This window comes from Dermochelys coriacea, chromosome 2, assembly GCF_009764565.3.
Source record: "Dermochelys coriacea isolate rDerCor1 chromosome 2, rDerCor1.pri.v4, whole genome shotgun sequence".
Lineage (NCBI taxonomy): Eukaryota > Metazoa > Chordata > Testudines > Dermochelyidae > Dermochelys > Dermochelys coriacea.
The window spans coordinates 41,222,584-41,245,850 of NC_050069.1; the positions used below are offsets into that span (position 1 = coordinate 41,222,584).

The 23,267-nt window shown below is 38.5% G+C and overlaps 1 protein-coding gene across 7 annotated transcripts in view; it reads left to right on the forward strand.

Annotated features, from left to right (window-relative positions):
- STK3 (serine/threonine kinase 3) overlaps positions 1-23,267 on the forward strand; it is a 294,078-nt gene that overhangs the window by 254,794 nt on the left and 16,017 nt on the right. The window contains exon 12 of one of the 7 annotated variants that reach the window (XR_006278703.1): positions 15,297-15,392. The exons of the other annotated variants lie outside the window; for them this stretch is intronic. The gene's annotated coding sequence lies outside the window, so the exon portion shown is untranslated. The remainder of the gene's footprint in view (positions 1-15,296; positions 15,393-23,267) is intronic. 7 annotated transcript variants of the gene reach the window in all.

A 23,267-nucleotide genomic window follows, 5' to 3' on the forward strand; every position in this document is an offset into this window, starting at 1 on the left:
ATATAACCCTTAGAGGTTAGGTGCTGGAGAATTTGGTGTAACCCGGGAAGCAGTCTTGCTCTCCCCTCCCAATCTGTAGAATACGTAATAGGTCAGAATAAAGGTTTGTTAGGTTAATTTGTTGAGGGGGAAAAAGCTTTTACTTACCAATACATATTTTAGAAAAAGTTGAGTGTATACCTCCTATACAGTAATATGCATGCTTTGTAGCTGCAATATATGCAAATTGAACCACTTAGTTTTGCCTTCAGAATTGAAGATACTTTAGTCTACAAGGTAAATAAAGTTAAGAACACAAGAATGGCCATACTGGGCCAGACCAATGTTCCATTAAGCCTAGTAGCCTGCCTTCCAACAATGGCCAGTGCCAGATGCTTCAGAGGGAATGAACAGAACAAGGTAATTTATCAAGTGATCCATTCTCTGTTGTTCAGTCCCAGCTTCTGGCAGTCAGAGGTTTAGGGACACCCAGAGCATGCGGTTGCGTCCCTAACATGTTGGCTAATAGCCATTGATAGGTTCATGGAGAATAGGTTGGTCTAATTCTTTTTTTAACACAGTTACACTTTTGGCCTTTACAATGTACCCTGGCAAGGAGTTCCACAGGTTGGCTGTGTGTTGTGTAAAGAAGTACTTCCTTAAGTTTGTTTTTAACCTACTGCCTATTAATTTCATTGGGTGACCCCTGTTTCTTGTGTTATGAAAAGGAATAAATAACACTTCCTTATTCACTTCCTCCATACCATTTATGATTTTATGAACCTCTCTCATATTGCCCCTTAGTTGTCTCTTTTCTAAGCTGAACAGTCCCAGTCTTTTTAATCTCTCCTCATATGGAAGCTGTTTCATACCCCTAATAATTTTTGTTGCCCTTCTTTGTACTTTTTCCAATTCTAATATATTGCCTTTGAGATGGGATGATCAGAACTGCACGCAGTATAGTGCATATCATGTAATTACATAGTGGCATTATGATATTTTCTGTCGTCTTATCTATCTCTTTCCTGATGGTTCCTAACATTCTGTTAACTTTTTGACTGAGGCTGCACGTTGACCAGATGTTTTCAAAGAACTATTCACAGTGACTACAAGTGACTATTTCTTGAGTGATAACAGCTAATTTAGACCCCATTATTTTGCATGTATAGTTGGGATTATGTTTTCCAATGTGCAGAACTTTGCTTTCGATAGCTGCAATACATTCTCAATGTTGATAAAGGCAAAATAATGCACATAGAAAGTTTAAGGTTAAGATTTCTAAAATTACCAGTGATTTTAGGTGCCTCAGTTTTTGGGAGCCCAAATGGAGATGTCTTAAGGAGGCCTGCTTTTTAGAAGATGAAGAGCATCCGTCCTCTAAAAGTCAGTTCCTATGAGGTGTCTCAGATTGGGCACCCTGACATGAGGCACCTAAAAACTTGGCTGAAATATAAGACACTTCTACAATATATTCTGTTTTTTTCTGACATTTATATTTTAAGTGTACATGTACTGTGCAGAAGAAAAGAGTTTTATATAATATTAGAAACACAATTTCTTCATGAGTCTATTGTACGCTAAAATTCTTTTCAGTTAGAGAAACCCCTTTTTTCTTTAGTGTGTGGGGAAAAAAATCCCTTCATTTAAAAAGTGACATAGGATCTCAAAAGAGTTGTCTTCAGGATGAGCAGGAAGAGTAGAACAGTTGTTGCTTAAAATAGCATTTTCAGTCTCATAGAAATACATTATTTTCAGCAACCATTGCAAGTTACTGAACTTTATACTTTTGATATATTTTATAAAGATAAATGCAGAATGGTGACACAAAATATTAGGAAAATTCCCTTCATTGTTTATATTTCTGTGTTTACTGTAGCAGTAATTCGGTAAGCCTGTGATAATGCTGAAGTATGGGCCAGAATAAAAGGGTGTTCTTGGGTCCCCTGTTTGCACTTCTCCCCTTTCTCAAGATCTCAGTATCATATTAGATTCCTAAGTATGTAGGAAGGCGTTCCATAATACCAGTTGGCTATTTTAGCAACAATCATCTGAGCATGATAGCATTTGGTGTTGTTTGGCTGAAAGCCTAGTGTATATTTTTCTTCAGATAGAGTTCTTTTTCTTCATAGTTTTGATGTTTTGTCTTAATTATTAGTTAATTATTTCTGTAGTTGTATCAAAATCTTTGTATCTGTGAAAATCTTTCCTTAGGCTCTGCAACCAAACCATCCCACTGCTCTCTCACTTAATGATGATTTCATTTCTAAATCTCAAAAACTAATGCAACTAGATTCTGTGCTGCACATCCTGAAGCCTGGCCCAAGAGAAAAGGGAGTAAAGGTAACTTTATGCATCCTAAATTCTGTCTGCAGTGGGGGCTGGTACAGCCTCCAGCATAAGGTAGAGCTGCTGTAACTGATGGTAGCTTATACATGGCTGTCCATGGGCTCCTCTGCAGTCCAAAATCCAAATAGCACTGAATGTTATGGCTACTCTCCCTCCTCATGTGCCCATCCCTGGCAAAGTAGGGCCACATATGTCATCTCTGCACAATTCCTGCATCAGGAGAATCCTACTCAGGCTTTTGCAGTCCCTTAAACACATCTGAAGTTGCCAAATGGGAGCCAAAATCTGGCCCAATGTCTCTGGATCATGTAAGTGCTATGTAAGCATGAACTCCTGCCTCCACCATGTATCAGACTAGTATCATAGTGCCAAGCAACCCATGTTGACAAATACCAATTTTAGTTTAATTCCACAAAAGGTTGTGTAAAATAAATTAATGAACAGGGATAATAAGTTTCCAAATTTGAGTCTACATGTCCTTCATTTTTCTTCTTTGGTTACTCAAGCCTAGTTCTAGCGGCCATCTTTAATGGAGTGTCTCTGTTTGGTTTCGTTGTTGGAAGTGCATCTCTGCTGGCGCATTCATACATAGAAAGGCTTATGCTGATTTATAGAATGAGAAAGAGGCATCCAGCAAAACTGCTACTTTTCATGCTAATTGCATGAATGTATGGTTGTGGAGCAGGTGATGGAAAAGATCAAGATGGGACATCTCTCTATAGGTACATCTGAATCAGTTAGGAGAAAACTGCAAGAAATGGCTTCCGTCATATTTTCTAATGGCTTGTAATGCAGCATAAATCTTTCTTTGTATACAGGCTTGTGAAACAATATTTGCTGGTGTTTCCGTGCTCCTCTTTCTCCTGGTAACTGAATTCTGTCCCCTGTGATGACACCACAATGCACAGGGCCTATTTAGGATTTTGGGGAGAGTTAGTAAGATAATTCTGGAGTACTAATTATTTTGTAATCAATTCATATTGCCAGTAATTCAGGGCAGTTCTGGGGGAGGGCTTCCCACATAATTAATATCAAACATGCTGCCTAGAATGGGAGGCCTTTCACATTATAGGAAGGAATCTTGCTGCTAGCATCAGTGCTTTTAGGAATTTCACGCTATAAAGATGCACATTCATAGGAAGTTCTCAACTCAGTAATTTTGGAATTCCATCTCAATTATGTCATGTCAACGTTTTCCCCATTTTCCATCCTCCTTCAGTGAAGTACTCTCATACTTCACAAGTTGGGTATTAAGTGGCTCTTGGTTTTCATATGCAGCAGACTAGTGCTAGACAATAGGTCGCTATTTTACATTGTTATTGATGCTTAAGATCAAATTAAAATTTGTTCAGTCAGAGCTACATTGATAGTACTTGTGATCAATTCCGATCCTCCATCCATTCACGCATCCGGGCAGAGTTCCTCTGGGTGGCGTCCGCTGGCTCCCTTGACGCCTTCGACGAGCAGTGGGCGCTGTCCCGGGTTCTCTGCTCAGTGTCCCCATCAGGTTCCCTTCCTTTGACCCTTTGACCACACTCCCATCCCTATTATTTCATTAGTTGTTCCCTGGAATCATTTGGTTTCCAGGTCCTGTGGATCCTCCCCTTGGGGTGGGGGTGGGGGGGTCCTTTAGCTTTCTGGATCCCAATAGGATAACAAGGGGGAAAAAATCAATACCACTTCTTAAAATTTGAAATGCAGACACCTGGAATTAATTACATCCTTTTATTTAACGTTATTGCTTTGACATTAGATATGATCTGGCTGTACTTCAGTCCTTGCTTCCTAAAAAGGTGTCTGCCTAAAATGGCTTTCTCTCAGCATTTCTTTTTAATCAATCGTCTTTCTAGCTTTTGACTTCAGTTTTGCATGTTGTAAATAGATACTATATACTAAGTTAGACAGTAATAACTATAAGATTAAATGTTTTATTAACTATAACTATTAATATGTATCATTACTACAACATTAAAATGTGTTTGTTTTTTGCAACATTTACAAAACTTCATTATTTGTATAATTTTGGCAGATGATATGGAAGAGAAATCCATCTACCTTTTTAATATCTAGAATGGGGCCTGCAGGGGACACTTACCTTTATTAACATGGAGTTTATACTTAGTATTTGGAAAACATTACTCTTAATGGAGCCATGATCTTTCCATTGTTGTTATCTTTTGAGCATAAGTGGTTGCATTATTTTCTAATGGTAAAATGGAGAAATAGTTATTTCATCCTGTATCCTCAAAGTAAGTGTTTCAGTGTAAACATTTTCTTTGCTGAAAGATCATAATCATGGCTGCATTTTTGTCAGATCTGTCATAGGAGTTATGGACTCCAATTCTTATTGTATTGTTTTTAAATATCCATGGCTTTCTGAAAAAGTGGTGTGTTTGCATGCTGTTGGAAGGATGTAATGCCAAACAGCTGAACTAGTTTGAGTGAGAACATTGAATGATGCAGGTTAAACCATGAGTTGCATGAACAATTAACAGAATGCAGGTCAGGACCTCAGCAAAACACTGAGGCAACACAAAGGATTATATTGGTGAACTGTTAGTAATGCCATGAACTCCACCAAAGATAATGGTATTTCTTCCTTTTGCAAGGTAAAAGGTTTTTAGAAAAGCATTTTGAGAATTAGTTTGTGTTTTTAAAATTTAATTGTAGTATGGCAACTACTGTGTTCAGGTCTGTCCACTCTTAGCACAGTACAGCACAGATCTATTTATTTGCACTAAAATAAGAAAATAAAATGTATTTAGGGGACAAAAGAATGTCCATGGCACTTGGTCATTTTTTTTAACCATATATCCATGAGTTTTGCTCTTTTCAATTTTATCATGACTATTTTTAGTCTATATTATGGAGGGAACATGTAGTCTGAAACCTAGTAAAATATTTGCAAAGTATTATAATGTAATGTTTTTTTAAAAATCAGTTTAGAGAAAATGCGTACGCTAGATCACATTTAGTCCAGGAGGCTCATAGTTTTATCTGTCCATAGTATTTAAGCTGTTGTGATACAGCTGTGTGAACTTTTTTTCCACTCAAAACTACAAATATTTGCTATCTTGCCAATACCACTTTGGTGTGAACGTTTTCTGGCATTTCTCCCAAAACTTTTGTATTGGTGTAAAGCAGTTTTTGCATTTGAAAAGCACTTCTGCTCATGGAGCTAGTAAAAAACAACAACATGCAACCAGCCATGAAAGCATGAAAATGCTTAGTTCCAAAGAAAATAATAGGTATGATCATTTTCTTTGGGGGACAGTGTGTGGCCGGATTAGATTTTGTACCCATTGCCTGCATCTTACGTTGATCATTTTATAAATCTCTAATTCTCTCTGAAGTAATGATAGCCTTCTAGCCAATGGTGTATCAGGGTAGAATTATCAGATGGTTTAAAAATTTATTAACACTGCAGGGCTTTTGTGTTTTAAGGTGGCATAAATGCCAGAACAAGACAGATCTCCTTGTAGATTTTCACCCACAATTTGGCAGTGTTGTGTTTTGAAACTTCTGATTACTTGTTATAGTTGGACTTGCAAATTAAGTTAGAAAAAACTGTCAGACCTGTTGCCAGAACTTTTGGGAAATATTTGATCTGATTAATGCTGTAGTGATTGTAGTGTATAAAATCAATTTGATCTGTTTTATATTGTGAAAGAGTGACCATCCTGTATAGACTGTTGTGAAGTGACCATGCTCTTCCTAATCCAAAATGATGTATTCAGTATTGCCATGTATTTTCTGTCAACATTAATCTCATCAGTATTTCTAATTATTAAAAAGTTGATTTGTTTTGCAGAAGGAATTTTGTGCAGTTTAATTCCATAGCATTAAGAGACTGCTGTTATTGTTGTTTCTGGGCAGGGCAACACATGCCTCCATCCACATCCAGGCTGTTTAGGTGTTGCTAAATTCTACCGCTTCTCTTTCTACAACACATCAAAAAACTGGCCATTCAGCTACAATGCTTGTCTATGCCTTGGTTATCTCCCACCATAACTAAACTTCCTTATCCACTGCTGTTCACTCTCCTTTTTGAAAAACAGCTCCCCTTTGCCTATTGAATCAAATCTAAGGGCGTGTCTACAATGCCCGCACAAGTTGGATTACAGGGATATGAATAGCAGTTTGCACCAAAGTGCTGCACTCTAACTTCCCTGTGTGGACGCTGCAGGCACGAACTAAAAGGTTCCTAGATCGTATTATATAATCCTATTCAAACAGGATTACATTAATGCAAACTGGGAATCTTTCAGTTCATGCCCACAGTTTCCATATGGGGGAGGTACAGTGCAGCACTTTGGTGCGCACTGCTATTCACACCACCTTAGTCCTAACTGCAGGCCAGTTCTTTGTAACTCAGTCTGTATTTCTGCTTTTCTTTCTTTTCAGATTTCACCTTGATCCTTTTACTCCACAAATGAGCCAGATTCATTGCTCCCTTAGTTTCCTTCTCCCACTCACCTCTTCATACCTTCTACTAGGCAGTCCCCTCTATCTGAAATGACTTCACTATCATATTGTTTCACACGTTTCAGAGTAGCAGCCGTGTTAGTCTGTATTCGCAAAAGAAAAGGAGTACTTGTGGCACCTTAGAGACTAACAATTTATTAGAGCATAAGCTTTCGTGAGCTACAGCTCACCGATGAAGTGAGCTGTAGCTCACGAAAGCTTATGCTCTAATAAATTTGTTAGTCTCTAAGGTGCCACAAGTACTCCTTTTCATATTGTTTCAGTTTTCCTTCCTCTCCTCATGCAAATCCCTCAGGAACCCCAGTTTCTTTTATGAACTCCACAGATATAAACCTGTTAATATAAGTGTATCACTATCCCAGTTTATTATCAGCAACTAAAAGACTGTGTGTTATTATCAACTTATGTGTTGGCCAGTGCAATCTTGTCTGATCATCATCTGGTTTTTACAATTTAAGTTCCTTGGGACAGGGACCATAGGTTAGATTCCACCCAAAAAAACCCTGAAGTGTGGTGATACTAACTTTTAGGCACCTAGAAAATCACTGGGATTCACAATGCCTGAATTTGGTACTTAAGCTCCCTATACAATGCATGGCGAGAGATAGGTGCCACAGAATGGGATTCACAAAGGCCAGCACACTAGGCAGCTCCTCATCTAAGTTCCCTGTGAGCTGTGCGGCCGGGCAGCCGCCCAGCAAGCTATCAAGTGCCGCGCACTTCAGGTGTCCCTCCACCCACTGTCTGCTGCTCCTGCCCTCTGCCTTGAGCTGCTCACTCAGGAGCCTGCTTGCTATGCAGAGTGGATGGGAACGGGGATGCTAATATCAGGGTGCCCCCCCTCCTCCCACCACTATATCCCATCTCTGCAGAGGTGGGGCGGGATGTGACAGGACTCAGGAGTGGGATGGAGGGAGCTTCCTGGTGGCTGCTGCTGCTGTCTACTTTGAATGCTGATCTACTTAAAAGGGCAACGTACAGCAGCAAATCATAGGCCTGAAAAGAAACAGTAATGCTCAAGGTTTTAGTGAGGCTCCACCATTTAGGCGGCATTTCTCCATCATCTGAAATTCTGCTCTTTAATTAAAACCATCTCTGAGTTTCTATCTTTTTCCATTGTGAAGAGAGAGTCATAACACTTTAAATTGATGTGTAAACAGTAGAATGATTGCAACTTCCACAGAGCTGCCTCTGGTGGAGAGAGAGGGCTGGGTCCTCTGTGGAATAAGAAAAAAAAAGGGGTGGGTCCCATTCAGTGAGGAATGCGGTCTGGATCCATGTTGCTGAGGACTGGGGCAATGGCCTGACTTCTCTATTGGCGCGTAGCTCCATGTCAGAGCTGTCAGCCAGGACTCCACCCTTTGGGCGTATGGATACTTTAAGTTTTAGTCCCCTGACTGTAACTCAGAATGGGAGGAAGCCACTCCATTTCTCCCAGAACTCAAGGGGATGCTGTATATACACACACTTCTTCCTCCTGTGCCCATGTATACACACTGGAGCTTTAAGGAAAAGTACCATATAGCGTGAGAGCTAGCAATATTGATTACCGGAAGGGAAGCTGCAGTCCACTAGGGAGTCCTGCCAGGCTGTGAAATACTTAAAACGGCAACCCCTCTCCCTCTCTCTCTCTCTCTCTCTCTGTCTTTCACACTCACCTCCAACACATTTTTTGTGGTGGTGGTTACTTCTTGATACTTCCCGCAATGCACATATATTCTCTGTAATTTTATTCTTTCAAAGTACTGTTATTTTAGTTTTTTGACTGGTCTATGCATTTCATAATTTTTATTCTCTCTTACGCTAATTTAATTCATTGAATAGTGAGTTCTAAAATGCCTAGCCTGTCCTGGCTGAAGTAACTGTTTAAAATATATATTGTATCTAGATTTTTTTGTTTCTACTGGTGGTGCCCATCCACACATTACATCGATAATTTGGTGCACATAACAAAATTCATTCTGCACGTGGATGGAAAAATTAGAGGGAACATTGCTCCTCACCTAAGATAGCCAATGGGAAATTCCAAGCCAAGCGGGATGTGCTAGCCCTACCCCTGTTTCAAAGATAGATGCTTAAATCTGGTCTGCAGGAATGTACCTCCCTCTGCCTGGGATTCTCAGCTGCAAACCCTGATATAGAAGAAGCCAAGGTGATGCCCACCTTATAACTTTTAGTCCAGTCACCTGGGATGTGGAAGGCCCCCAAGTTCAAGTGCCCGCTCCCACCTGAGGGGGAGAAGAGATTTGAACTGGCGTCAGTACTTCTCTCAGTGAGTTCCCTAATCACTGAGCTAAGGGATATTCTTATGTGAAATTCCTCATTTTCTCCTGCTGAAGCCATTCTACTGTGGATTATTTTCAGGAGTCATTGGGCACAAGGGACTGTAGTCTGGGTCTCCCAGGTGAGTGCTCTAACCGCCAAGCTCCTGAGTTATTCTCAGGCTTGCTCTCTGTCTCTCTGGTCCAATGATTCTTTCATTATTTATCCACAGTGGAATAGCTTCAACAGGAGAGACTAAGGGAGCTCCACATCAGAATAGCTGCGTGGTTAGAGCATTCACCTAAGAGATGGCAAATCCCAGTACAAGTCCCTTCTCCCTCTCAGGTAGGGGGAGGGCTTGAACCAGGGGTCTCCAACATCCCCAGTGAGTTCTCTAATTGCTGGGCTAAAAATTATAAGGTGGACACCTCTTCTTCCAGTGATTTTGTTTAAGCTTATCTATAAGGGTCTGATCCAGTATGTGAGGCCTGAGCATTCTTAAGAGATTGGGCCCCCCAGGTGAGTTAGGCAGAGAAATTCCTGTCTTCCCCAGGTAGTACATCACACTGGGCTTGGGAGTAGGTTTGCCAGTTTTGGTTGGACGAATTCCTGGAGGTTTCATCACAGGACATAATCTTTAATTAAAGATTAATCTTTAATTCCTGGAGACTCCAGCAGAATCCTGGAGGGTTGGCAACCTTACTTGGGAGTCCAGATGCTTTGTGTGTGGCTGCAGTGCACATGCTCAGAGGCAGAACGTAAGTACCTAAAGAGCTTTTATCGAAAAAAATTCAGGCGCTGAGAGAGTTTAGGTGCCTACAGAGTCCAGGGGCAGCTGAGCAGGAGTTTTGTGAACCCCAATGGGGCCTGATTGTGGGATTTAGGTGTCTAAAGTGGCAGTTAGAGGCATATGTTTCTTTTGTGAATCTAGCCCCATATCTTTATTTGTATCTTGCATATTGTCAGCCTTAATAAATAATAATAAAAACAGAATTTGTAATGTTACTAATTTAGGAGCAGTCTATCTATGATAATGTCATTTGGAAGAACTGAGTTTGAATCCCTTAAAAAGCAATATATTTTACAGATCTAGGTTTCTTCCATTTGCGTGGACTAGCCTAAATCCAGGTATCTTTTTCTGTTCTTGAGTTATTATGGCACAATAGCCTGTTAATAAATCATACTATTTTCTGACACCATTTTGCTCAGGATATGTGTTATATGTGTGGATTTTATCATTTTTGCGTATTTTCACCTTTCTTATCAAAGTATTTTTCTTAATTATGGCTCATGTTTACAAAAATTCAATAAAAGTATCAAAAATGACTGTAGCTGGAAAGATTTTAGCTTTGACTGTGTTAATCCTTAAACAAAGAATTTATATTTATATTTATTTCATTATATATTTAATTTATATTATTTCTTTTACTGTACACAAAGCTTTCATTTTGACTAAGTCACGTGTTGATTCTGCCATTGACATATAGACATGCACCAGTATTTATTTTTATTCAGGAGAAATTAATGTATTAAAGGTGTTTAGCTGGTAGGTAGGAATGTCATATTATCCTGCCTGTGTGACTTGCATGTCAAACAAATTCAGGCTGCAGGGTGTTTTCTCTTCAAGGTCATTGGAAAGGTGAACAGCAGAGATGAAATGATATCATTCTATGTTTACATTTATTATACAGTGCAGTAGTGGGGCAAGCAGGAAAAACCCCCCACTATATTTGAATTTCTTCATAACTTCCTAAGTCAATTGTTGGTTCCTTTAGCTGGAAGGAATTGTAGAGAACCATGTAGAACTACAGCAGTTTAGCTATTACTCTATTCTGGTTTTGAGTGCTTTATCTATTTATATAATACTACAGTATAGCAGCATTATTGGAGACAAGGTACAGTGATACTCTATAGGAAAACTTAAACCTGTAGGGCTTGATTCTTCGACTAATTTATTGCAGTTTTCACCAGAGGAGTTACTCCAGATTCTCCCTAGTGTGAGATCAAGAATTAGACACCTAATTTTTAATTTTCTTTTAATGCCATTTCTGTTAATTGTTCATTCAAAATATTCCCCTTCTCACTACAAGCTGCGGCAAATTGCCCTTTAAGCTTTAAGGTGTACTTTAGCAATATTCGACAAGCCAAATTATTTGGCTGTTTTTTATAGTCTGAGTTTTAGTTTATGTAAAACATTTAAATTGCGTTGCATTCTTATTGGCTTTTGAAATACTCATGTCCTGATGTACCCCTTGAGAGTGCTATCAGCAGTCCAGCTGGAAGAGATAGGGATAGTGCTGGTATATTTCCTCAAAAGATCTGTCTAATCTATTTTGGTTTTTCTAAGGTTCTGATCAAAGAATGTGGCACTCTACAATCCATTGAAGAGAATGTATAATGTGCCCTATGACAATATCCCCCAAAACATCCTTGTTCTCAAGTGCATATTTGAGTGTGTACCTCTGCCTTTCCTTCTGTGTTCTAGCGTACTTCTCCCTGTCAATCTCCTTAATTGTGGGTTCTTGGGAAGATGCCATCGTTGGGGCTTTATAGAGAGGTGGGGTCTTTCATTTAGATCTAAACATGTTAGAGTCCAAACTCAGTGTGATCTTTCTAATAAAGTGTTCCAGAGCTGGGACCCTGTCACTCAAATGCTTTGTCCGCAGACATCTGACAGTCTTATCTTGGATTTTTCTAATGGAAAACATCCCTCCTAGAGCATACTGTTTCTACAAGGGAAGGTCGTGACTAGGTAGGTGATCTTTGAGGTAGCTTTTCATTGGTGACTAATTTTACTTTTTTATTCAATTCTCACACAGCTTAGCTCCTCCCATCTTTCTGCTCCTGTCCTTCTTGGTTCTCCTTTTGCTGTCACCAACCTCTGTCTTCACCATCCATGTTGCTCCTTATACATGGGACCAAGCCTTAGTCATCCTGTCTAAGACGTATTTATTACATATATAATATACAAATTAAATAATGGAGCCCACAGGACACAGCCTTCTTTCTTCTGCTTTTAGTGCACCCCACCTCTGTGTTTTGTTTGTTCACTGACTTCCTAGATTGTGACCACCCTCTGGATTTCCAGGCTGTGGTCCCTTGATCACTTGTGCTTCACAAAAATCGGGTTGGTTGCCTGATACTGTTTTTCTCCTTGCCCCTAGCTATTTGTTTACTTCAGGACAAGCTAAAAATACACAAGTACTTACTAACACAGTACACTCCTGTGTATCGAAATGGCCACAAGTTTTGGATAATCAGACGTGCTGATAAATTGAAGTGCTGTTAATTAACTGAGGTCTATGTTGGGACAAACTGTGGATTTGGATACCTAAGACTCTTGTATTAAGGGGAATTTGGATTAATTGGAATTATGCTGTATTAATTTTCCCTGTAGCAGTTGCTGTAGTTTGCCACAAGGACATTGTTTGATTAGGAATGAAGAACAGGTGGTCTGTGAGATCGATAATTCGTTGATTCTCTGTGAATGTATCTTTTTTTTCTGTTTACCCAAATTGTAACTCTATCCATTAACTTGCCTTTTCCCAAAATTTTGCTGCAGGTTTAGTAATTTCTGACACAGCTCATTCTATTTTCATTCTGTTTCTATGGTGTTTCACCTCTTATTGCTTGGTATTTCCTTATGCAGACTCCTTTGGTTTCTATAGTGACAGTAAATACCACATTTTCAGGCTATGTTCCTACTTTCAAACTGTTGAATGATACTAAATTGATGAACAAGAGGCAGAATGTGCACAACATAATTTAACAAATTAATGTAATTAAGTTTGTTTAATTTACAGTGTGATTTTATAATACAGATACTTCCAATTAATTCTCTAGACTGTGAAAATACCTGAGACTACAATTTAAAATATAAAGAGGAAGATGAAATCTATTAAATTATTACAGCTGATTATCCATTGTTCTAATGAGGGGGTTGTTGTAAAGTAGCTGGCATTCTAGCAAGCATTTTCTTATAAAGTTCAAACATGTTGGTAGAGGTAGAATTGATTGTAATTACCAGGGTTCCCCTAACATTTTGAAAGATGGGAGAGGAGGTGAGTGAGCTGTGAGATGGTTTTAGTGCAAGCCTTCAAATATATCTTACACTATTGATTTTGACATTTGGACTTTGTTAGATATAGAGGGAGATATTCAGGGAATAGGTACACAGATAGGTTGATTGTGGCCGAAACATCACTGGGAAACTGCAGGATACTGCACCTCTGAAATCGGGCCCAAGTTTTCTCAGGATTGGGCAGTCAAAATTAGGAGATGCTTTTTAAAATGTTGGGCTGGATGTTCAAATAAATTGGGGCTTTATATGTAAATATGAGCACAACTGGTAATTTAAAATACGTCTTAATTGTATTGTTTGTAGTCTTGGAGGTCATAATTTGCACTTAGCATGACCCTTTAGCATGGCTCTGCTGGTGACACTGACTCTTCTGCAATTGAATAATGCTACAGTCTGTCGCTAAAATAAATTCTTTCTGGAGTATTTAATATCTTGGGTTTACAGTATTTCAAATTCATATGAAATGTTCATGTATGGGAGATAAAATGGGAATATTTGAATGAGCACCTTACAGAATTATTATGTAGTGTTATAAATGGGGTGGTAGTGGAAAGAAAATGTTCCTTACTCCTGTCTCTAGCATTCTGGATGGTGTGTGTCATATCCCCCTGAGAGGATGGAGGGACATCATTGCACAGAATATGAGCCAGAGACCTGTACTGGCTCCTGTATTTTGAGAAGAGCAAATTTTAAAAAGTAATTTAACTAAGAATGTGCTTAAATGTACTTTAGCCTGATTACTTGAATTTAGCCATAAGTTGGAATATATTATATTTTTTATTGTAAAGAAACAGTTGGGTTGGGATTTTCAAAGAAGTCTGAGGGAGTTTGGCATGCAAACCCATTACATTTCAATGGCTCTTTTGCAAAATCTCAGCCTGGAAGGCCAACTATAAAAAGTCAGAGGAGGAGAAATATTTATCTACTAATAGCTATTCCTGAGGATATCATTAAAAATAATATACCGTCATGTTCTTGTTTGTTGTCACCCTCATGTGCCTCTGATGGTATCCAAACTGAGAGTGTGAGTCCCAGTGCTAACATGAAGGGCCCAGTTCTTCATCACTGAAATCAATGCAGTTTTGTTTTGATTCCAGAATTCTGATGTTGCACAGAATGTGACAGTTACTTAGACCTTCATGGGTGTGCAAGAGAGGGAGAGGTTTAAAGGAGCCTTCAATCTCTCCCTTGTGCTCCTGTACAGTGCCCCACACCAGTACAGTACCAAACTCAATCCCAGGGTAATGGGGCAGATTTTAGGACCCAAGCATAGCAATGTAGGTGTCTCCTATTGAGTCATCCTATTGTCAAGTCTCAAATACTGATCAGAGGGCAGTTATTTTTGGAGAGTCCTTCTAAGTCAGTTCAGGAGATGGGTCCCATTAGCTCCAGCCCAGAATATAAAAGCATTGAGCCTTTCTTTGAGGAGAGAGTACTAGGGTCTGGATTTAGATTCCTGAGGGGAAAATTATAGGAACACCTAAGCTTCAGAGACAGCTTAGTCTGAATTTATGTATTGTTGTTGTTGTTTAAGTCAAAAATAAAGGCAAACTCAGATACGAAGTAAGTTTGGACTATAGCCTGTGTTTGCTCGGCCTATAATCTGCGCAAAACAGAGTAAAGACTTTCCCCTGCTTTTACTCATTCCCTTGCACTTCAGAGCACAAGAATCTAGGGGTCTCTAGCAATGCTTCAGCAACAGTAGAAATCCCAAAAGTAGTGATTTGGGAAAGGGCTATGCAACCTTCTCCCCCAGACCTTCATACTGGCATGCATAGATAGGAGAGCATATGCACCCTTTCATAGGGTGTAGAACTGACCTTTAACCCCAGTGTTTCCTCAAGGCATTGTAGCTGCATCAGGCACAGTGCCCCAGGAAGATTCTGCTTGGACAGTCAGTACACCTCTTCAGGACTGTGCATAAAGCCACAATTTAGCCCTTTATCTTTAGCAAAATCTTATCCTGTACTGGACATAATTTGATCTTCCAAATTAAAATATCTGTCTCATAATTTTCAGGGGAAATGGAGGGGGCAGTTTTCCAATGGCTATTATTATACGCTAATATTCTTAATATTTATTAGTATATATTAATGTTAAATAGTAAACTTCTTGGTGTCATCTCTGTTTCTTTTTGTGACAGGATGTCAGTTTCTAGGACACTGAATAGAGGTGCAGGGCTCTTTTCCTGAGTCCGCCTGGCTGCCACACCAGCTGGATATCATTAGCTCCAGCCCAGGTGTGTAAAAGGGGTTTATATGCATCTCTCTGATTAGGCAAGGCCAAACCCAAGGAATAGGTAGCTCAGAAGGAATCTCAGGCTAACTTGTGTTTTTTGTTTTGTTGTTAAGAATAAATGAAAGGATGTGTACATTTCTGGACGCTAACCCAGTGTGTATGTGCTGTGTTGAAAGCAAGATAAGAATGCTGCCCATTCACAGTCCTTGTATGCTTACAAAGCTCTGAGCATACTAATGGCACTCAATATATAACATGGCTCAGATGAATACGATTATGATTGTCTTTCTTTTGGTGCTTCCTTTGACTGTAGCATACAATTGAAATATATGGAGAGGAATAGATGCTCTATGTGCACAAGAATAGAGTGGTGGGCTTTAAATGTGTTGTGGGAGCGCTTGATGTACTCAGCATTTATGCTTGTCTCTTTTTCTTGGGAATGCATTGCTTCACTTTTTTTAACTGTGCCTTTGAAACATTTTAATTTAAATATGGTCTCTTTGGCAGTTAAAGTCAGAAATGCAGATGAGGACAGTCCTGATAATTGTCTTTTAAAATTGAGCCTGTTTATTTTACATCAGTTGGCCAACTTGAGCACTGGTCCTTGTTTGGGGTGGTTCTTAGCTGTACTACCCCAGGAGATGGTCTGGGAGAACTGCAGTTTTGGTGTGACTGGTTCACCTTTTCCCCACTCTATCCACCTCTATTTGGGTGATATGTGCTTGAAAGGGACTGGGGGTATTGGTGTCTGGAAGGAGCAGGGGATTAGGTAGGGAAGAGAGTACACTGACCATATTTCCTTCCCCTGAATTCAGAACTAAAAATTGCTCCCGGAGGCATTGGTTCTATATCAGACCCAAAGGCTTATGCAGATCTAAGTCCCAAAATTTGAGCCCCAACAATTTTTATTGAGACGCAAGAGTAGATTTAGAGTTTGCATCCATCTCTAATTTAAAGTGCAGTGTGTATGTTAGGCTATCATTTCAAGCCTAAGACAGTACACATTTCTTAGGTTTATATATCATTATCTTCCCTTCAGTGATTAAGGTCTGGAAAGATGACAACTAATCAAGCCATAGATAGTTCCTGCAAAAGATGGCATCTGATTAGAAAACTAATGAGGGTAGGTTCAGAGCAGTTAGTGCAGTATGGAGATCTGGGTCTTGTATTGTATTTATGAGTTTACAGGCCTCATACTAATCCCCATCTGTATGCTGCATAATTGGCAATATTTACCCAAGAGATACTATGACCGGAATAGCAAGAGATGAGATGAATTGGCAGAACTCTCAGGGAAGCTTGCCCTGTACCTGTCTGTGTTATGCCTGCTCAGTCCATTGTTACTAGTCTTTCATCTTAATGAGCACATCCACACAATTTAATTTGAAGGAACTAATTAAATGAACTAATATACTGTGCGCTTTGTGACCATGTGAATTCATCAAATGTGATTTGAGATTTTTCTAGGAGTTATATTAAGAAGGTAAGAAGAAGTGTAAGGTTTCTATCTTGATCAGAGATTGGGATTAGTATCTTTAATCTTGGACAAAATACTTGAGAAATAGGATTTTTCTTTGACCCAAATGTTTTCAGCAATACTGGGCTATGTAATGAATGGATTTTGTTAAAAGTATTAAATCCGTACATTATAGCGCTTAATAGGTTCAGCATACTCACATCTTGTACATTGAAAGTATTTTATTATGTAGTGTTGAATGATCATTGATGTTCTGTTGGTCAGTAAGGAAACATACTCTCGATATAATTTCTTTAAGCTGGCGGGTTTTTTTACTGTTTAATATTTGTCTTTATTGTAGGTTATATACGGGCTCCTGGCTGATTGATGCTATCTATCTCATAAAGATTGATTCTCTTGTAATTCATTATTTTTCTTACTTTCCACATGTTCCTTAATTTATACTTTTGTAATGAGGAAGCAGCACTAGAAGTCCATAAATTAAAAGATACTTATCTAATTTAAAAACTGATGGTGGATTACCAATTCTAAGATATCTTAGATCTATCATACTCTTTAGGTCTTGATTTTGGACATGAACAGTAGCTGGCTGCACTAAACTAGACAACGTAATTGGATTTCTCATGTGGGTTAAAGTTTGCTGTTTGATAGATTCTGAGTTTTTAATTTAAGTTGTGCTTGACAAATGTGGATCTGACCATTATGAAAAATGAAAAGTTTGAGATTAATGAACAAGCCTGAACTATCTTGAAAATATGTATTAGTCTGATTTGTGCAAGATGTGTGTGCTTCAATAAAAAAAATAAACATCAAAAAAATATAGAGAGTAACTAAGTATTTTTTAAGGTGTAAGCCAGGGTTTTGAAAAATCCACTCACCTCTCTTTGACCCACAGTAAGCAGGGAACTTTCCCAGGCAACTGTCATCAACTTTTACAAAGTCTAAGCTTTTATTTAAAAAGAAATTAAATCTCTAGCCTTTATGGTTGATAACCTTCCAAATGCAATCCCAAGTAGAACCAAAGTGGTGCTGTCTTCTTGAGTCTCAGACAGTTTCATTGTCTTGCTGCCTGCTCCTCAGAGTTTCTCCAGGCAGCAGCAGAGTGAAACTGAGCAGAATCTAGTCAGGTTTCATTGCTGCTATTCGGCACCTGTAAATTGTGCTAGTTGCATTCTGTTACTTCTTGCAAACTCCAAACCACATTGGCAGAGACCCATATAAGAGCTATTCACTGGAGAGGAGGATTCAGAAACAGTGCTTGATGAAGGAACAAAGACCCCTTCCAGCAACCAGAAAGGTTGAGGGATTTGGGGCTGAGAGCCTTGTCCTGTAGCAGCAGCAAATATTGCTTCTAACTTTTCCTAGATTCTTTTAAGTGTTACACTTTCTACTCTGGCTTGTGTGGAAAATGAAGTGGTGCTTTTGGGTCTAGCAAGGATAGCAACTGACTTTTGGACTGCTTGAATGCAGCTGAAATCATGTCTCTAGCTTCCTGATCACCGCTCAGCCTCAAATCAAACTATTAACAGACAGTGCATTCAAATTGAGGTTCAGCTTCAGGCATGCTCATCCATGCCCTTTTCCCTGGTCCCAGCCTCTTGTTCCAGGGCATACTTGCGTTGCTGGCATCAGCTAGGCGTATTCTTTCTCCCCTCTGACTGACAACTTGATTTGATTGCTTTGCTTAGCCCATCCTATTTCCACCACATTGCCTTTGACTGGGTGGCTCAGTTCCATTGCTCTGCTCATCTTCTTCTCCTTATGTTGGAATGTCAGAACCTTCTCCTACACTTTCCCCTGTGATAGTTCTCTTTGCTGTACTCCAACTCTGCCCACCCCTCGCTTCTGCCAGGCAGATCAAGTTTCTGTGCTTGATATCACTAAATTGCCCCTGTTGTGTGTGTCCAGTAGGTTTGCAACCCTGATGTTTATTGCGCAGAAAATTTCTTAAGTTTCTGTGCTATAGGGTTTTCCCATCCAGCATGCAAGTTACTTGATACTGAAAGAGGTTGAAGCCCATACTGTACTGTGCTTTCTGCATAAAATGTAAATAACTGATGTGTTTTCTGCATGAAAGGTAAAACAACAAACGTATGTCTATATTTTGCCATTGGGTAAGACGATATGTTGTTTTCCTAGATCATTTCTAAATTGGCTTTTTAAACTGCAACGAATTTTCCGTCCTTACAGAGAATATAAGTTAATCAAAGTCACTCAGTAACAAAGTAAATTTGTGTATTTAAGCAATTTAAAAAAAATTGAGGCTGCCCTCCAACAGTCATTTCCTGTTAGCAAAAGTTAGCTTTATTCATACCATTTTTGTTTTAATTTCTGAGATGAACATTTTTTTGCTATTAAGAAACTTGAGATTAACTTCTGTAGTTCTTTTCTAGAACAGCTAAGATGTACACTAAGGTTTGCAGTATAAGATTCCATCAGCTTACTCTGTGATATTCAGGTAGACAGTCTCCAAGTTGGTGCGGTCTCCAAGTTATGTTTCATAGATTCCAAGGCCCGAAAGACCATTGTGATCATTTAGTCTGACCTCTAATATACACAGGCATAGAACTCCCTACATAATTCCTAGAGCAGATCTTTTTAGAAAAACATCCACCCTTGGTAAATTGTTCCAATGGTTAGTTACCCTCACTGGTAAAAATGTGTGCCTTATTTCCAGTCTGAATTTGGTCTATCTTCAACTTCCAGCCAAATACCTTTCTCTGCTAGATTGAAGAGCCTATTATTCAATATTTGTTCACAGGGAGATACTTATACTTTGTCACCCCTTAACCTTTTCTTTGTTAAGATAATATAGCTTTAGTTCTTTGAGTTTCTCACTATAAGCAGTTTTCTAATCCTTTAATCATTCTCGTGGCTCTTCTCTGAACCCTTCTTCTGTTTATCAACAACCTTCTTGATTCTGTGCACCAGAACTGGACATAGATTCCAGCAGTGGTCGCCCAGTGACAATATAGACATACATAACCTCTACTCCTACTCAAGATTCCCCTGTTAATGATCCAAGGATCGCATTAGCACTTTTGGCCACATCATCACACTGGTGCTCATATTCCGCTGATTATCCACCATAACCTCCAATCTTTTTCAGAGTCATTGCTTCTCAGGATAGAGTCTTCCACCTTGTAAGTATAGCCTACATCTTTGTTCCGAGATGTATACGTTTACAATTAGCATTATTAAAACACACATTATTTGCTGATGCTGAGTTTACCAAGCAATCCAAATCTCTCTGAATCAGTGACCCGTCTTCTTCATTATTTACCATTTCTCCAATTTGTGTTATCTGCCAACTTTCAGTGACTTCGGTTTCTTCCAGATCATTGATAAAAATGTTGAGTACTGTAGGGCCAAGAATCAATCCTTGCAGGACGCAATTGAAATCATACCCACTTGATGCAATTCCCCATTACAGTTTCATTTTGAAACCTATCAGTCAATTTTAATCCATTTAATGAATCTATGTAAATTTGATATCGTTCTACTTTTTTAATCAAAATGTTCTGCAATACCAAGTCAAACACCTTAAAGAAGTCTGTCAACATTATAACCTTTATCAACCAAACTTGTAATCTCATAAAAAAAAATTACCAAATTAGTTTTGACAGTATCTATTATCCATAAATCCATGTTAGTTTGCATTAATTAGATTACCCTCCTTTGATTCTTATTAATCGAATCCCATATCACCACACACTATCGTGCCTGGGATCAGTGTCAGGCGAACAGGCATGTAATTACCCTGGTCGGCCTATTTACTTGTTTTAAAATTGGCACAACATTAGCTTTCTGGAACTTTCCCAGTGCTCCAAGACTTATTGAAAATCAACATTAATGGTCCAGTGAGCTCCTCAGCCAGCTCTTTTAAAACTTTTGGATGCATGTTATCTGAACTTCATGCGTTAAAATGTCTAACTTAGAGCCTCTGTTTAACATCCTCCAGAGATATTAGTGGGAATAGGAAATAGTATTATCACCATATGGTGAGACTATATCATCTTTTTTTTCCCCAAATACGAACAGAAATATTTAGTGAATACTTCTGCCTTTCTACATTATTATTGATAAGTCTGCCCATTTCTATCTACTAATTGACCCATAACATTGTCAGGATTCTTTTTGTTCCTAATGTATTTTAAAAACTCCTTATTGTCCTTAACTCTGCGAGTTATAGATTTCCCTTTGTGTCACTTTGCTTTCTTATCAGTTTTCTACAATTCCTAATTTCTGATTTATATTCATTATTATCCGCTTCCCCTTTCTTTAATTTGTTATATATCATTTTTATTTTTGGAGCCGCTTTCACATCCCCTCTAAACCAGATTGGTTTTTTTTAACCAGCACAGCCTTCTTCCTCAATTGTGGGATTGTGGCTTTTAGGGCATCTGGTAAGGTGTTCTTTAAATTATTCCCAATTATCTTTCACATTTTTCTGATTACATTTTTCCTCCCAGCTGATCTGGCTGGTAATTGTTTTCAGCTTTGTGAAATTGGCCCTATTCAAGCACCAGGTATATCTATATTACTGGTCTGGACTTTATGCTGTTACACATTATCAATGTGATCAAGTCAAGATCACTTGTACCTAAGTTACCATTAATTTTTGGTTCTGTGATCAGTTCATCTTTATCTGTGGAAAACGAGGTATAATATAGAATTCCTCATGTGGGATACAACACTTTTGAGTTAGGAGATTGTCGTCCTGTAATGTTTAGAAATCCAAGAATATTTTAGTACTAGCAGTATTGGATTTCTAACATATGTCACTCAATTGAAGTCTCCCATGATCATGCAGCTTTTTTTCCTACCCGTTGTAGAGAGGTGCATAAAAAGGTGATCATCCTGTTCCCTAGTGTGATGTGGTGATCTGTAGCAGACACAAATACCCCATCTTGTGCTATATCTGTTAGGTCATTGATTCATAAGGATTCATGATAATTTTTTCCAAGTTATCAGTAACTTGGAAACAGGTAATGCCATTTATGAGTAGACTGCCACTCCCCCTTTTGCCCACTCAGTCATTACTAAATAGATTATAACCATTGATTTTAACATTCTAGTCATGCTAATCACTCTATCAGGTTTCAGTAATACCAAGTTTGAGAGATATCTAGATATAAAGGGACTGAAATTTTGTTGTCACAAAAAAAACTGTGATTTTTAAATTTGCTTAAATTTTCCTGTCTACTTTTAAAATCCAACATCTTAATCAAAATGGAATTATTAGTGAAAATAAAATAATATGGTTTAAATAATGTCATATGTATCACATGGACCTTAGTTGTCTTTAGTAACTGGTTAGTTTTTCTTTTAAACCTTAGAATTTTATCCTGGATTCTTTATAACTTAATTAGCTTCTAGATACTTACTGTATTTTCAAAATATTAAAACTGCTAAATAGGGTGGAAATTTCTATTTTTTAAAATTGATTTATAGGACTTTGTCGGAGGGAGGGGTGGGCAAAGGTAACTGAATGTTTCTTTGTGAAGTAAAAAGAAAAGGAAAACTTGTGGCACCTTAGAGACTAACAAATTTATTTGAGCATAAGCTTTTCGTGAGCTACAGCTCACTTCATTGGATGCATTGAGCTGTAGCTCATGAAAAGCTTATGCTCAAATAAATTGCTAGTCTCTAAGGTGCCACAAGTACTCCTTTTCTTTTTGCGAATACAGACTAACACGGCTGCTACTCTGAAACCTGTCTTTGTGAAGTAGAAATACTGGGTGATAACTGCTTGAAACTGTATAAAACATGCACGAAAAAATGGTCCTAACTTCAAAGAATTTACAATCCAACAGCTGTTATGAGGTTTGATTTGGGCAACTCCCATTTTAATATTAGTGATCACTACATAAAGAGCTATAAAGCAGTAAACTGCCCAAATCAGAAGTGTGTGAAAGCGAAATCTTTGCTTGCAAAGAAAGAATTAATTCTTCTAGGCTCTACTAGGTTATGATAAGGCTGGTAAATCAGTTTATAAAATGCATTTACATGTGGATGAATGCATTTTAAAAGAGTGTGAAAATCTTTTCCACCTTTGAAAACAATAGAAAATTTTAAAAATGACTACCAATCTGATCCTTACAACCAAATGTCCCACTCATTATAAATCAAAACCAAATGCATCAGCCCCGAAGAGCTTTTGGAGAGCAATGTTTGTTCACAGAGTTTGAATGCTCACAGCAACTCACTGAACTGTGATATGGTATGTTTATAAACGATAAAGAATTATACTAAACTGTAGTGGTGACAGCTGAGCTAATAGCTGAGGACATTGAAAGACAATTTAAAATGGCTGCCCTAGAGAGAGAGCGTGGGTGAGGTAATATCTTTTATTGGACCAGTTTTTGTTAGTGAGAGAGCCAAGCTTTCAAGCTTGTT